Here is a 15,132-nt window from a genome sequence, read left to right as displayed (position 1 = left end):
GTGTGTGGGGGGTGTGTCCTCTTTGGAAAACTAAAGACTCCCGTGTATTAGGTGCACTTCTACGGTTCTTATAGAGAGAACTAACATTTACTGCGCACTTTCTCTGTGACAGGCAAGGGCTTTACTTGCATTATTTTATTGAATTCTTGCAGCTATGGTGTAAGCGCTATGTTTACCCCATCACTTGTTTAAACTTATAGAGTAATACGTGTAGACTCTAGGCTTTGAATCCGACTCTGGCTGATTCTAGAGACAATGCCCACTCTAAACAGCCATGTGGCCTCCATATAGTAGAGTGTTGGATTAACAAACAGCCCGCATTTGACACACAGCAACACTCCCCAGGGTCTAAGTCAATAAACTGGGACTTCCTCAAAACCCTCCCTCATGTAATGCTGTTCCCCTGAAACTTTCAATGATCCTTCTAGTTTCCCAGGTTCTGTAATAATAATTTATCTGCTTTGATATCTCAGAATTTAATGAACTCGCCTTGGCCTGCAGGATCTGGTCTCTGGAATACTAGCTCTGATATGAAATCTAATATAACTTTAAATTCAATCCGACGTACCTAATAGAATCAGCCTTAAATAGGTATTATCATAAAGAAAACTATTACAAAGGCATAGGTGATGACAATTATATTATAAATTTTATCATCTCCTAATAACATGCCAGGTTGACCAAATTCTCCACTGGGATTCCTAAGTCCCGTAAAACTGTGACCCAGAGGACACACTGCCCAAAGTCCCTGAAAGGATTTCTCCTAATAATTGGAGTACAATGCGTAACTTCATTTCTAATTCCCTAAACCCTATTCTGGAATACAGCAATATTGAATCAATGTTTGCCTTGGGTCTCCTCAGCCCAGGGACTCATGCATTATCACACCATTTATTGGCATTCATTCATTCAACACGGAATCACTGAGCATCTCTGGGCCATGCCTTGGGACTAAACAGTGAACAGGTCAGGCATTGTCCCTTGTGAAGCTTATGGTCCAAAGTGGGAGCCAAGTCATGTTGTAGTGTCGAGAGTACTAACGATGAAAGATTCCCATTCTACCTCCTAACAAGCTGCACTTTCCAGCCATATCGTTAATCTTAATAAAAATGTTATAAGGTCCTTCACTCAAGTTGATACTGCTCCGGGGTCTCATTGAGATGAAGACTACTCTTGAAAGACTTGAGCTTCCTGGCCATAATATACTCCATTTCAATAGAGAGTGAATTTATTCCTGCTTCTGTATATTCCTATTGTGTATACAATTTTCCCTTTCTGGAAAACTTTATCCTTCCACTTTGTTTATCTAATTCTTGCCTTCTTGAAAAGCCCAGCTCAGGTTCCCTTCTTTTCTGAAACACTCTGTGACATAAGGGAGTTCTTCACCTAAACTCCCAGGACTTTCATTATTTGTGCCACTTGTTATCATGACTCCTTAGATTGCTTATCTTTTCTTATATCTACCCTCCAGGGGTTTTTTACCTTTTCATCTTGTATTCTGTTGTTTAGAAAATTGCCTAACACACAGTAACCATTTTAGCCATTTCTGGGTAAAATGGTTATTGATGATAAAAACACATATTTCTCTAGGAAACTGGTGATTACCAGGCCTAAAGAGTAAACCTTTCCAAGGTAAACACTTTATGAGAATTAGCTTTTGGCCAGAAAGATTCACCCTTAGACTCAAGATCTGTATATTTCCTTTTAGGTATCTTTTCATGCCATGGGTCATGAGGTCAGCTTTTTCACCACTGGTTTCATGTGTGGTGGTGTATTATAGAGAGGGAGCAAGAAAGAAGAAAGGAGAAACAAGGCTTATTGTTTACAAGACTGGCTATAGTAGCTGATCCTCTGTGGGAAGTAGCTGGTTATTTGGTACCAGGGATTGTATAAGCACTATAAATAAGACTGAATAAAGAACTGAGTGAAAATCCCGGACGAGACACTAGGAATTAGGAGAACAAGATACGATGATGAGTTCAAATACTCTTTGTCAAAGAAACATCAAGAACATAACAGAGAATAGGACAACTCATTTGATCAAAGACAGGGAAGTTATAAGTATCCAGACCACAGTCTAGGCAGGGAGGGAATGTGGAACCAAATCAAGTAAAGAATCTGAACAACAAGGATCAGGAATTCAGAACAATAATTCTAAACCGTCTCTGTAGTAAGTGGTACTCAATCAGTATTTGTTGAATAAGTGAATGAACAAAAAGGACACACTGGGACCTGACTGTAACCTAAACGAATCCATTTGCCCTCAGATGCATTCCCTGCCCTTGCCCCACTCCACTCCATATCACAGGAAGATTGACCCCTGGGGGCTGCCATTTTCCAGGTGACTTCCTGTTGGGTTCAGCAGCACTGACAGGAGATTGGGGTGGCAGGGTAAAGCCAGGGTACTCTTCCCCTTCTATATGGCTCTGGTTGGCATTTCAAGCAACAGCTGTGTTTCCTTCCTGCCTCTAGTTCTCAGTGGGTCAGCGCATTGAGGTTCTGGATCCTAAGCTTTAGTAATGTCACCTTCTACATTTGTCTCTCTAGCCCAACACCATCAAACATATATATATAATGTAAGAACCATATATGTAAGTTTTAATTTTCTAATAGCCACATTTAAAAAGTCAAAATTAAAGGCTGAAATGAATTTAAATACTATATATTATTTAACCCAACATATTCAACATATTTCTCTGTGTATTCAATATAAAAACTATTAATGAGCTATTTTTCATTCTTTTTTTCATATTAATTCTTCACAATCTGGCATGTATTTTACATTAAGAACACATCTTAGATCAGACTAGCCACATTTCAAGTGCTCATCAACCAGGTGTGGCTGGCTACCATACTGGACAACACAGTTCTAGTCTACTGGTAAGGGGTTTCCTGCTACTGCTAATTTTGGGGTTGCTTTATCCTTGTTTTGCTTTTAAGCTATGACATCACTTGTGTAACTAATTTCCTGAATTAAAACCCATTGTAAATATTTGAAGCAGTTTCTGGGTTTTTTAAGAGCCCAGCTAAAACAGATTTACTAACAATACTAAAGAAAGAATATCAGATGGTCAGCCATGAAAGAGAGAAAAGGAGAGTCAAAAAATACTAAAATTCATATGGAACCACAAAAGACTCTGAATAAATAAAGCAATCTTTATCAAGCAGAACCAAACTTGAGGCATAACACTTCCTGATTTCAAATTATATTACAAAGCTATAGTAATCAAAACAGTATGGTACTGGCATAAAAACAGACACAGACCAATGGAACAGACTTGAGAGCCTAGAAATAAACCCACATATATATGGTCAAATAATATTTGACAAGGAAACCAAGATGATTCAATGGGGAAAGGAAATCCTGCTATTTACCACAACACGGATTAACACGAAGGACATTAGGCCCAGTGATATATAAGCCAGACAAAGAAAGACAAAGACTGCATGATCTCACTTATATGTGGAATCTAAAAAAAAAAAAAGTCAACTCATAGTAACAGAAAGTAGTAGGTGGTTACTAGGGGCTTGGGAGGGTAGAAGAAATAAAGAGGTGTTGGTCAAAGGGTACAAACTTTCAGTTACAAGATGAATAAGTTCTGGTGACCTAATGTACAGCATGGTGACTATAGATAATAATAATATTATGTATTGTATTATATTGTACACTTGAACTTTGCTAAGGGAGTAGTTCTCACCACAAAATAAAGGGGGTTAACAATGTGAGGTGATAGATATGTTAATTTGCTTGACTGTGGCAATCATATCACAATGTATATATATATCAAGACATCATATTTTACTACCTAAGTACAAACAATTTTTATCTGTCAATCATACTTCAAGAAAGCTGGGAGTGAGGGAGAAGGAAGGTCACAGAAGCAAACCTCAACAGTGACCACCATAGAGAGCAAGTTTTGCCAATCCCACTCTTAAAATTATGGTTAACAACATTATAGTCATGCTGGGAAGGGTGTCTCAAATTCTTTTAGCAAACACACGTTCTCATTCAAATATCATTCAACTTATCAAGAGACTCCTTTCCTTCCCCTGCTCCATTGCTGTAATTCCATGCACACTAAGCAATCCTCATTACAATTTGGCTTCCCATGCAGGCCTGCCTGTAAAATAGAAACCACAAGCTAAGCAGATTTAAAAACTTGGTCTTTCTCTTCATGTCCTCATGGGATACTTACTTCAGGGTATCTTCACAACACAGTATCCTGCTGCATGCACATGGCAGACCCTGGCAGGAGTCTGCTTTAGTGCTTCCAATCAGACACTTGACCTGGCAGGTCTTAGCTCTTTGGGCCTCCACCACCTCTTCTGTGAAAGAAGAGGAGATGGATTCAATTCAGCTTTTATAGCCATTGAGAGCTGGAAGGAACTGTAGTGTCTATTGGTCCAAACCCTTATTTTTTACAGATGGGGATAGTGAGGCCCACGGGGATTTAAAACATTGACCAAAGTAATGCAGCAAGTTAGTAGCAGAATGGAGATTATGACCCATGTTTTCTGCTTCTTGGAACAGTGTTTTTTTATACTGTGTCACATATTAGATTATTATCTTAGATTCTAGATAAAAATCTCAAAGTTATATTTGTCTAGCATTTAGACTCCCCAATGCAGAAACTCAAGTACTACTTGGCCTACTAACAAATGACAGTTTATTTGAAGTTTTATGTGTGGTATGTATTTGGGACATTGGGTTAGGATCTGAGATGCTACATTTAATATGATGGACATGAGCATAGTGCACCAGGTTGGTTAAAAGTGCATTGTTCTAACATATGGACACCAAGGGGGGAAAGTGGCGGCGGGCGGTGGTGGTGGTGGGATGAATTGGGAGATTGGGATAGACATGTATAGACTAATATGTATAAAATGGATAAAAAAATAAAATTAAATTAAAAAAAAAGAAACAACTACTATTATATCATAGTTTTCAAAAGCTTCATAAGGCTACTTACTGCTTATTGAAGAAAATCGGGATTTCTTACTCCAGTAATAAAAGTCCACAATGATACTTTCTGATTTATATATCTTGATGACCTTGCTGAATTAGTGACCATTTCTTCAATATGTCCTGTGGACTTTCTCCATTCCCTTTCTATATAACTATGGAAATTCCATCAATCCTTTAAAAAAAATAAATGAGTAAAATAATTTTTTTTTAAAGTGCATTGTTCTCTCTCTCCTATCTTTTGCTGGATGATGCTGAGAATGGTAGTTTAAAAGTGGAAGGTAATCCATCTCAAATAATGAACGATTTTGTTTAGGTTTGAAAATAAAATATATAAAGATTCAAACTGACAAAATGCAATGGGATTCATTCATTCACTGGGTGCCTGTACTAATTCAAGGTCTTGACAATAAGGAGAAAACAATGAGCGAAAGAGAACAAATTTCTGCCCTTATGGAACTTAGATGCTGGGGTAGAAGCCACATAATAAACAAGTGTCAGATAAAAAACAATTACAGACGGTGATAAATGTGAAGAAAATTGCAGGTTGCCATGATAGAGAATATCAGGGCATTTACTTTGCATAAGATGGCTAGGGAAGGCCTCTGTAAAATGATGATACTTAAGCTGAATTTCAAACTGAAAGGCTGTGCAACTCCCCAGAAATAGAGGACAGCATTCCAGAAAGAGGGAAAATGTATAAAAGTGCTGAGGTGATAAGTTCTGGGCTTTTAACTATATGTGATAAACTAGAAAAATTTGGAATGTAAGCAATTCTGTTTTGTAGTAAAATGCCATCGGTCTTAATTCAGATTTGTCTTATCAGACGAGGAGTGTAGCCTCAATAGCATGTATGGACTTAAGGAACTGAGTCCATTCATAGCTCTGGCTCACATATGATTCCCAGAGACTTCCCATAGAGTGCCCAAAGGTTGCAACAGAGAACAAACAGACTAAAATAAAAAAGGCCCTGGATAAGGGCCCTGAAAATAAAAGGGAATATTCCCTCTTAATAAATAGCAGTTTGAGTTTGAGACTGTAGAGGGGAGGGCACTAATCATCTCCCCACCCTCTCTCTGATCCCTCAGAAAGGCCATTATAATAGAGAAACTGCCAACAAAAAGCACAAAAATATGAAAAACATCATACTAAATAGACTGCAAAAAGGACACTCGTTTATGGTATGAGAGCTGAAGTAAGAAGGCAGAGTGTTGATTTACTCTACCTCAGCTGGGAATATGCCCATTGGGTGACAAATTTTTCTCCACTATGAGCATGTCTGTGAATGATTGTGAAAGTGCCCTGAGTATTGATTTTGTGGTTATAAATAAATGTTAGTAAGTAGGCAGATTCACAGGTACAAACTCCATGAATAGTAAGGGCTGACTGTATATATATTGAATATGTTTCAGGTTCCATACCAGCACTTTATGTGTATTGCCCTATTTCATCCTCATAGGAACTCTATGAGATAGGTACTCCTTCTATAATAGTGTGCAAACTGAGATTAAGTAAATTTCCAGAAGTCACACAGTTTGTAAGCAGCGGAGCTAAGACTCCTACCCTGGGGTCTCTAAATCCAAAGCCCCTGTTCTTAACCATTATGCTGAATTGTCTCCGTAAATATGATGCCTCCCATAAGATTTTCTTGCCTTGGTCGAGGCCAGTGGATGAAGGGCATGTTCTGTATTTCCAAATGGTCACTTCTTTAGAGGATGAGTGTAATATAGAGCTGACTAATCCTGTCAATCATAGCACACTATCTTCTCAGCCTCTATGCCTAAAACACTAAAACACAGACTACCCATAGGAAGAGTTAGCAAGAGGTTCAACTCAGATGTTTAAGTCTGAATTGTTTAATAAGGAGGATACTCAATGCTACAAGAAAATTCTCTGAATTTAAGGCATAGGCTCCAAAGTTTAAAACCTTATAGTTTGAAGCTGTGGAATTGGATTTCCCGCCATCATTGAACCACAAGTATCAATTTTAACATGATAAGAAATAAGAAATTCTGTTTTTAAAATATCAAAAATACATAACTATAAAAGGCATCGTTTATTGAAACCCTATTTAATGAGTGAATGAAAACACAATTGATGAGATACTCACTGCTATGTGTAAGTGGTTTTGGATAAGCCATGAAAGTTTTCAAAGCTTGTGAATACTTTGTTCTTTTTCCAAATAAACACTATATGGATCTATATGCTCAATCCTTGACTGGCTCCTAAAATTTTCCTCCTATCGGCTTATTGATAAAGTGTTCTGTTTTTTTAATAGTCTGCAATGAGCACTAGTTTCATGACTGAATTCAGAGCTTGTTAAACTTAGAATACTTGTCTCCAGCAATTCACAATCACTGATTGTTCTGTATTATTCTGTATCAAGTGTATATGTCAGTCCCCACAGCATATAAATAGACCGTAATAATATTTAGCAATATAAAATGAGAACAATGACTATCCCTATCCCTCACTCCCTTTCTCATGAGGGTGTGGTGTTCATTGTTTATTGCTTGGAGAGATTTGCCAAGAACAATGGCTACTCAAGCCAGTAGCATTTATTCCAGCTGCATCTTGAATTGATTAAAAACTATTTCTCCATGCAAAGAGTATTTTTCACCTTGAGCCAAAGGATGAGTGTGATTAAGGGATTTGATTGGATCATCAGAGAAACAATGACATGGAAACTGAGAGTAAAATCATAGCTGTGCTTGTCTTCTCAGTTACAATATGAACACATAACTATTTAGGTTTGACTGAACCAAATATCCGACTTTTAACTTAAATATGCAGATATTACTTTTTCATTCATTGGGTTTTGATATTCAAGCAAAATCTGAATAAATAAATTGATGATAAAACTTAGGAGATTCATTTGGTAGAGATTGGGCACTCTGTGCTATATTTTCAGTTTGTAATTGGTACACAAGTAAGAAATGTTCCATTTGGGTACAACTGGTAATACCCTGGGATAATTTAGGGAAATTATTAACAAATACAAAAGGAAATCCTAATTCTGAAGAATTGGGGTAGGAGAAAGGGTGAGTTGGCATCTTTGAAATAGTTCATTTATTCCAGGGAATAGGCAAGTGTTGGAGCTGAAGTAAGTTCCAAAGAAATAAAAACATCCCAGCTGGATTGGATGAGGAATAGATATGCTTCAATAATATTCATATGCAGGAAAAGAGATACTTTGGATAAAGATTTCCTTAACTACTCAGAATGGTTTCTAACCAGTGACTAGAAAGTATATGAATTTAGAGGCTAATGCATAGATTAATTAGCAGAACATGGAGAAAAAAATCAAAGTAGGTATATTGGAAATTGTATGTTTTCACCTGCAAAAGAAAACAGAAATTTTCTAATCCTCATGAGCACACTCCAAAGAGAACATTTTTTTCCTGAAAAGTCTAGTTTAATCTAAGGGCCTTTGCAAAGAAGGCAGGGAGATTTTGTCCAAAGAACAGGTAATTTAGAAAAAATATGAAGTTGCAATTGATTATTGAATACCAGTAGGCTAGCATTGCAACAGGGGAAGGGGGGTTGTTGAAAACATTAGAATTTTAGCTTAAACAATACTTAATGAATCTCACATGTTTCTAAATATACATCATCATGTAATACATATGCACTAGTGTCATAGGTGTAGTTTTTCTCTTACTAATGTTATGTGGCAAGACAGCAGGTTTGATAGGTTATTTATGTATTATCTACCCTAAATCTCTCCTTTGAGGGACAGAGGGACAGGCCATTCTGACTCCCTGAAGACTGCCTCTAGCCAAGGAAGAACAGAGGCAGTTTTTAAAATATGTGGCACTCTTTTTTTCTGTTTCTATTAATATTTTCACTGCTCCCTCATAATATATGTGAGCATTTCTTTGAGGAGCTTTGGGCTTGGATTCACTCTTTATAACTAATATTGTTCAAATTATTACATTTTATAGGAATATCTACTTGAGTCTACATGTAGATTCATGTGAAGTACTTAGTACATTCTAGGTACAGTGTAAGAGCTGAATAAGCTTTAGCAAGCTACAGTTCACAGATTTCATAAAAATAGCTATTAAGGTCTTTACTTGCTAGTTAGGAAGTGACAACCTTGATCATTGAAAAAGTAAATATTTGTCAATTTTGTGATAATATTGCTGACATTATCGTTTTGTTCTTAGTTGATCATCAGTCAAATCTGTACTTAAACAGCTCATCTAAAACTTCATAGGGACTTCCCTGGTGGCACAGTGGTTAAGAATCTGCCTGCCAATGCAGGGGAAATGGGTTTGAGCCCTGGCCCGGGAAGATCGCACATGCCACAGAGCAACTAAGCCCATGCACCACAACTACTGAGCCTGCGCTCTAGAGCCCGCAAGCCACAACAACTGAGCCCACATGCCACAACTACTGAAGCCTGCGCACCTAAAGCCCACACTTCACAACAAGAGAAGCCAATGCAATGAGAAGCCCGTGCACCGCAATGAAGAGTAGCCCCCTCTCTCCATAACTAGAAAGAAAGCCTGCACGCAACAATGAAGATCCAAGGCAGCCAAAATAAATAAAAATTTATAAAAATAAATAAATACAAAAAATAAACTTCATAAAGAGTTGTGACTTTAGCCTTAACATATGAAATAAATTCGTGCCTGTTTTCATCATGTATTTTATATACTTTTCTGCCTTTCTGTCTCCAAAATGTACAACAGTAGACTTCTTGGAGAGACATAGGTAATTTTGAGCGCTTTATCCACCATGTCTTAGCTCCAAATATGTGACAAACTCTGAACTTGGTACTGGAGATGTCATGGAAGCTCTAACCTGGTGGAAAGATAAACACAGTTGGATATTTGCATCACAATTACTGATAGAATGTGTGCCAAGTGCCATGAGAGCGCAGAGAAGGGAATATCTAACTGTGCCTGGGTTAGATGAGGGGATTGGTCTAGTGGGTCGAGGAATGCTTGAACTTGGTATTGAAAACAATAGAAATTGGGTAGGTAGAAAATGGCTGAAGCACCTTCCAGGAAAAGGGAAAAACTTTACGTGAAATTAGGTCAGGTCATGAGGTATGTGAGGAGAAGTAGGAAGAGATGAGGCTGAGTTGAAACTTTATCCTATAGCTCGTTGAAGGAGACTCACTGAAAGGTTTCACGTCATAGTATGAAGGACAAGTTGTGAGGAATAAGAATGAAGACAGAAGAATCAGTTAGAAGGCTGTTATACAAAAAGTCCAGGTGATTGATAAGTTCCTGAGGATAACAGGTATTTGAATTTATTTAACGAATATTTGCAGAGTACTTATGTATTAAGCCCTGGTCCAAGCATGCTATAAATATTAACTCACCCCCTATAACTATAACATCCCTATGAAGTAAAGTACTATTATTATCATCCTTTTTTTTTTTTTTGACTGAGGAGACCAAGGCACTGAAAGGCTAAGAATTTTGTTCAAAGTCACACAGCTAATAAATGATAAATCCAGTATTTAAATCCAGGCAGTTTGGTTCCAGCATCCTTCCTCTTAACCATTATTACCACATTGCTTTTTATAATCCAGATCAGGAGTTCATTCCATGGCTTGGGTAACTAGTGGCTTGGGTAAATGGTGGCACCATTTATGGAGACTGGGAAAAAAGAAGGAGGAACGTATTTCTTTTGGACAAGTATAGAGCTAATATGTTCAGTTTTAGATATGTCAAGTTTGAGATCCTTCTGCCCAACACTTTGTTCAGGCCTAAATCACAATGGATAATTGTTGACTGTAGCCAATCATTTCTAGAGCCCTAGTAACTGGGATAAGTGTCTATGTCAACAGTGGTGGGAAAGCTTCTTGGGGACTTGATGGTTTTTATGTAGGTTGAAAGTAGTGGTACACCAAGGAAAATGGTGGGACGTGTACTCATACTCCTGCTTCCCCTAAATTAGACCCCCAACATGGGGCAAACCACTGAGAGCTGCACTACTGTATATTTTTAGTGGAAGTTCAGGAATATGCAGTTCTTTTTCCCTCCCCTCAAATCCCATTGCAAAGATAAAAGACCTTTCATATATTATTTAGCACATTTTGAGCAACAGTCACAACCCAAAGGTCACTGAGTTAGGACCACTGTGACAAAAATTTCAAATGAATAAACATCTAGAAGATTTCACTGTAATTCATTTAAGACAAGGCAGTGAAAATAATATCTGCCTAAGAGAACTAAACGCAGCCGAAACTCTGCCCAAACCCTCAGATTCAACTTCCATTGCTGTCAGTTAGAATTATCCTTAAATACTTAAAAGAGGCAAGTCAGGTCTATGGTACATTATTGTGCCAGGGCTTTTTGTCTGTTGCTTATTGTTAGTTTTATTTTTTCCACTTGCCAAGGTTTAAAAATGGGTACAAGATAAAACAAATTTTTGAAGCAGATTTCAAATCTTTGGTGGTTGTTGAATTCCATTCCTTAATATTCTTGCCTCAGGAGAAGAGGGAAATAAAACATTTCTCAACAAATAGGTAAGTCTTGACATATTGTCCTGTCATGCAACTAGAGGATGGGACAGGGAACGGCAAGTTGTTTTATATTTGAGCAAATGTTCTTTCATGTACCGTGAGTCCTCTGGGAGTGTCTCTGAATTTGTTCTGTGACTCCTAGCTCTTCAAGATGCATACAGTTTTCTCTAATTAAATTTTTGTGATGTAAGGACTCATTCAATAGTTTGCTCATTGTCCTAGAGTGTAGTGAGTTCTCCCTTAATTTCTCCCAGAAGTTCATATGTCAGGAAGTCAGCAAACCACTGTAGACAAACACTCCTAAGTTTTTGGCTGAGTTTCTAGATTATATTAGAGGTATCTCTCTCCAAGTACAGGCTGTACCCATAACAGAATGAGAGGCATGCCAAGGTACTCAAAATAGTCCTTCCAATACCAACACATGGGTCTGTATTAAAATACTATATTATAATCCTTGGAGAGAGTGAAGTAAATTTTTCTTTTAGATCCTACTTATAAAAGTAATGAGTAGAATAAATTATGTAGAATTGAAAAAAATAGCTTTTAAATCCAATTTCATCTTTTCCTCTGGACTCATGACCAATATACTAGACTGCACACCAGACAGATTCACCAGGATGTCATAGATCCTCAGTCTCAACGTGCCCAACATCTTTTCTGCAAGACATGTTCTTCTTATTAGAGTTTCTACTTCAGTTAGTGGCATTATCATGTACCCAAACCAGAAATCCAAGCGGACTTTTCAATTCCTCATTTTCCCTAGTTCTCCACACCAATCAACAGCCCTCACTTTGTGTATGATCTTCTAAATAGCTCTCAAGTACATTCTCTCTTTTCCATCACCACTGCCACAACCACTGCCTTATTTTAGGCCAACAACATCTCTCCTCTGGATGATTCCAATTGCCTCCAAACTAGTCTCAACTATTTCCAGTTTCTATTCTCCCTCCACAAAGCCACAGAAGTGAAATTTCTAAATCACAATCGTATCACACCCCCTTCTTAACTCTCTCTCTCACCCCTGCCTCAATGGCTCCTAAATTTTTACATAAGATAGCCCAAGCTCCTTGGTATAGCACCTAAGGCCCTTCATGGCTTGGCTCCTTCAAACCATGTGCTCATTTTTGTTTATCCTCCAGTAATGATGTCTCCAGTTCAGACAGGTCTCTGAACATTCCTAGTTATTCACGCCTCCATCCCTATCCAGAATAGGTCAGTTCCCTCAACAGCTACTATTTAGGTAACATACAAAACCTCTATAAAGACCCCTCACAGCTATTTCTTTAGCTCTGGGAATTGTCCAAGTTTCCCTTATATCCGGACTCCTTGACTGTCATCATGTTTTACCCATATTTTCCATTATTATTTACTTTTACTCAGCTTCTCCTTAATATTTTCTGTTCTGTTTTTTTTCCCTCCTGGTTCCAAGCAGGAAAGCCCTCAGGCAAGTGACACTCCATCCCTATATGCTACCCTAAGCCCTTCATACTAAATGCCAAAGGTCCATCTGGAGGGTGGGGTGAGTCTCTGCCTTTGTACAAGAATGCCTTCTCCCTCCTCTACTGATTATAAATGCCTTTCATTGTCCTTCAAAACCTAGCTCAAATGTCCCCAACTTTAAAAGGACTCCCCTGTTATATCAATTAAGATAGTTGTACCTTCCTATTTGCAACTCTATACCTTGTACAAGTTTCTATTTCATTTATCACTCTCTATTGAGTGACCTTGGGCAGTATGTTTAAGGTTGTCGTGTGGCTGATCTATAAAAACAGGATAAATTAACTCTCAGGGTTGCCATCACATAGTAGATACTCAATAAGTGTTTACCAAGAACTGGTGGCAAGGATGCTTCTAACTAGGAACAGAAAGTCACATAAAGGATGGGGATACATTCATGCCATGACTGTTTTAGGGATTAGATGTAGCACTTCTATAATTTTAAGTTCCTATTACCTATGTTTAAAAACTTATGGCCCTGCAGAATTAATGTGACCCCTATCAAATTAACCATAACACTTTTCACAGAACTAAAATAAATAATCCTAAAATTTATATGGAACCATGAAAGACCCAGAATTGCCAAGGCAATCCTGAGGAAATAGAACAAAGCAGGAGGCATAACCCTCTCAGACTTCAGACAATACCACAAAGCCACAGTAATCAAAACAGCATGGTACTGGCACAAAAACAGACAGATGGATCAATGGAACAGAATAGAGAGTCCAGACATAAACCCACACACCTACAGTCAATTAATCTTCAACAAAGGAGGCAAGAATACACAATGGAAAAAAGTCTCTTCAGCAAGTGGTGTTGGGAAATTTGGACAGCTGCATGTAAATCAATGAAAATAGAACACACCTTCACACCATATACAAAAATAAACTCAAAATGGCTTAAAGACTTAAATACAAGACATGACACCATAAAACTCCTAGAAGAGAACATAGGCAAAACGTTCTCTGACATAAATCATACCAATGTTTTCTTAGGTCAATCTACCAAGGCAATAGAAATAAAAGCAAAAATAAACAAATGGGACCTAATGAAACTTACAATTTTCTGTACAGCAAAGGAAACCATAAACAAAACAAAAAGACAATCTAGGGACTGGGAGAAAATATTTGCAAATGATGTGACCAACAAGGGCTTAATTTCCAAAATATACAAACAGCTCATGCAACTCAACAACAAGAAAACAAACAACCCAATCGAAAAATGGGCAGAAGACGTAAACAGACATTACTCCAAAGAAGTCATACAGATGGTCAACAGGGACATGAAAAGATGCTCAATATCGCTAATTATTAGAGAAATGAAAATCAAAGCTACAATGAGGTACCACCTCACCCCGGTCAGAATGGCCATCATTGAAAAGTCTACAAATAACAAATGCTGGAGATGCTGTGGAGAAAAGGGAACCCTCCTACACTGTTGGTAGGAATGTAAGTTGCTGCAGCCACTATGGAAACCAGTATGGAGGTGCCCTCAAAAAACTAAAAATAGAGTTGCCATGTGATCCAGCAATCCCACTCCTGGGCATATATCAAGACAAAACTATAATTCAAAAAGATACATGCACCCCCACGTTCATAGCAGCACAATTTACAATAGCCAAGACACGGAAACAACCTAAATGTCCATCGACAGATGAATGGTTAAAGAAGATGTGGTAAAAACATACAATGGAATACTACTCAGCCATCAAAAAGAATGAAATAATGCCATCTGCAGCAACACAGATGGACCTAGAGATAATCACACTAAGTAAATCAGAAAGAGAAAGACAAATACCGTATGACATCACTTATATGTGGAATCTAAAATATGACACAAATGAACCTATTTATGAAACAGAAACAGACTCAGAGACATAGAGAACAGACTTGTGGTTGCCAAGGGAGGGGGTGAGGGAGGAAAGAACTGGGAGTTTGGGATTAGCGGATGCAAACTATTATATGTAGGATGGATAAACAACAAGGTACTGTTGTATAGCACAGGGAACTATATTCAATATCCTGTGATAAACTATAATGGAAATGAATATATAAAAAGAATGTGTATATATATGTATATATATACACATTCTTTTTATATATACAAAAGTTATATATATATAACTTATACATAACTTTATATATATATATAACTGAATTAATTTGCTGTACAGCAGAAACTAACACAA

The sequence above is a fragment of the Aethalodelphis obliquidens genome, unplaced genomic scaffold (genome assembly GCF_003676395.1).
Source record: "Aethalodelphis obliquidens isolate GAN/ISIS:26980383/991018 unplaced genomic scaffold, ASM367639v1 scaffold105, whole genome shotgun sequence".
Taxonomy (NCBI): domain Eukaryota; kingdom Metazoa; phylum Chordata; class Mammalia; order Artiodactyla; family Delphinidae; genus Aethalodelphis; species Aethalodelphis obliquidens.
This window is presented reverse-complemented; position numbering follows the sequence as displayed.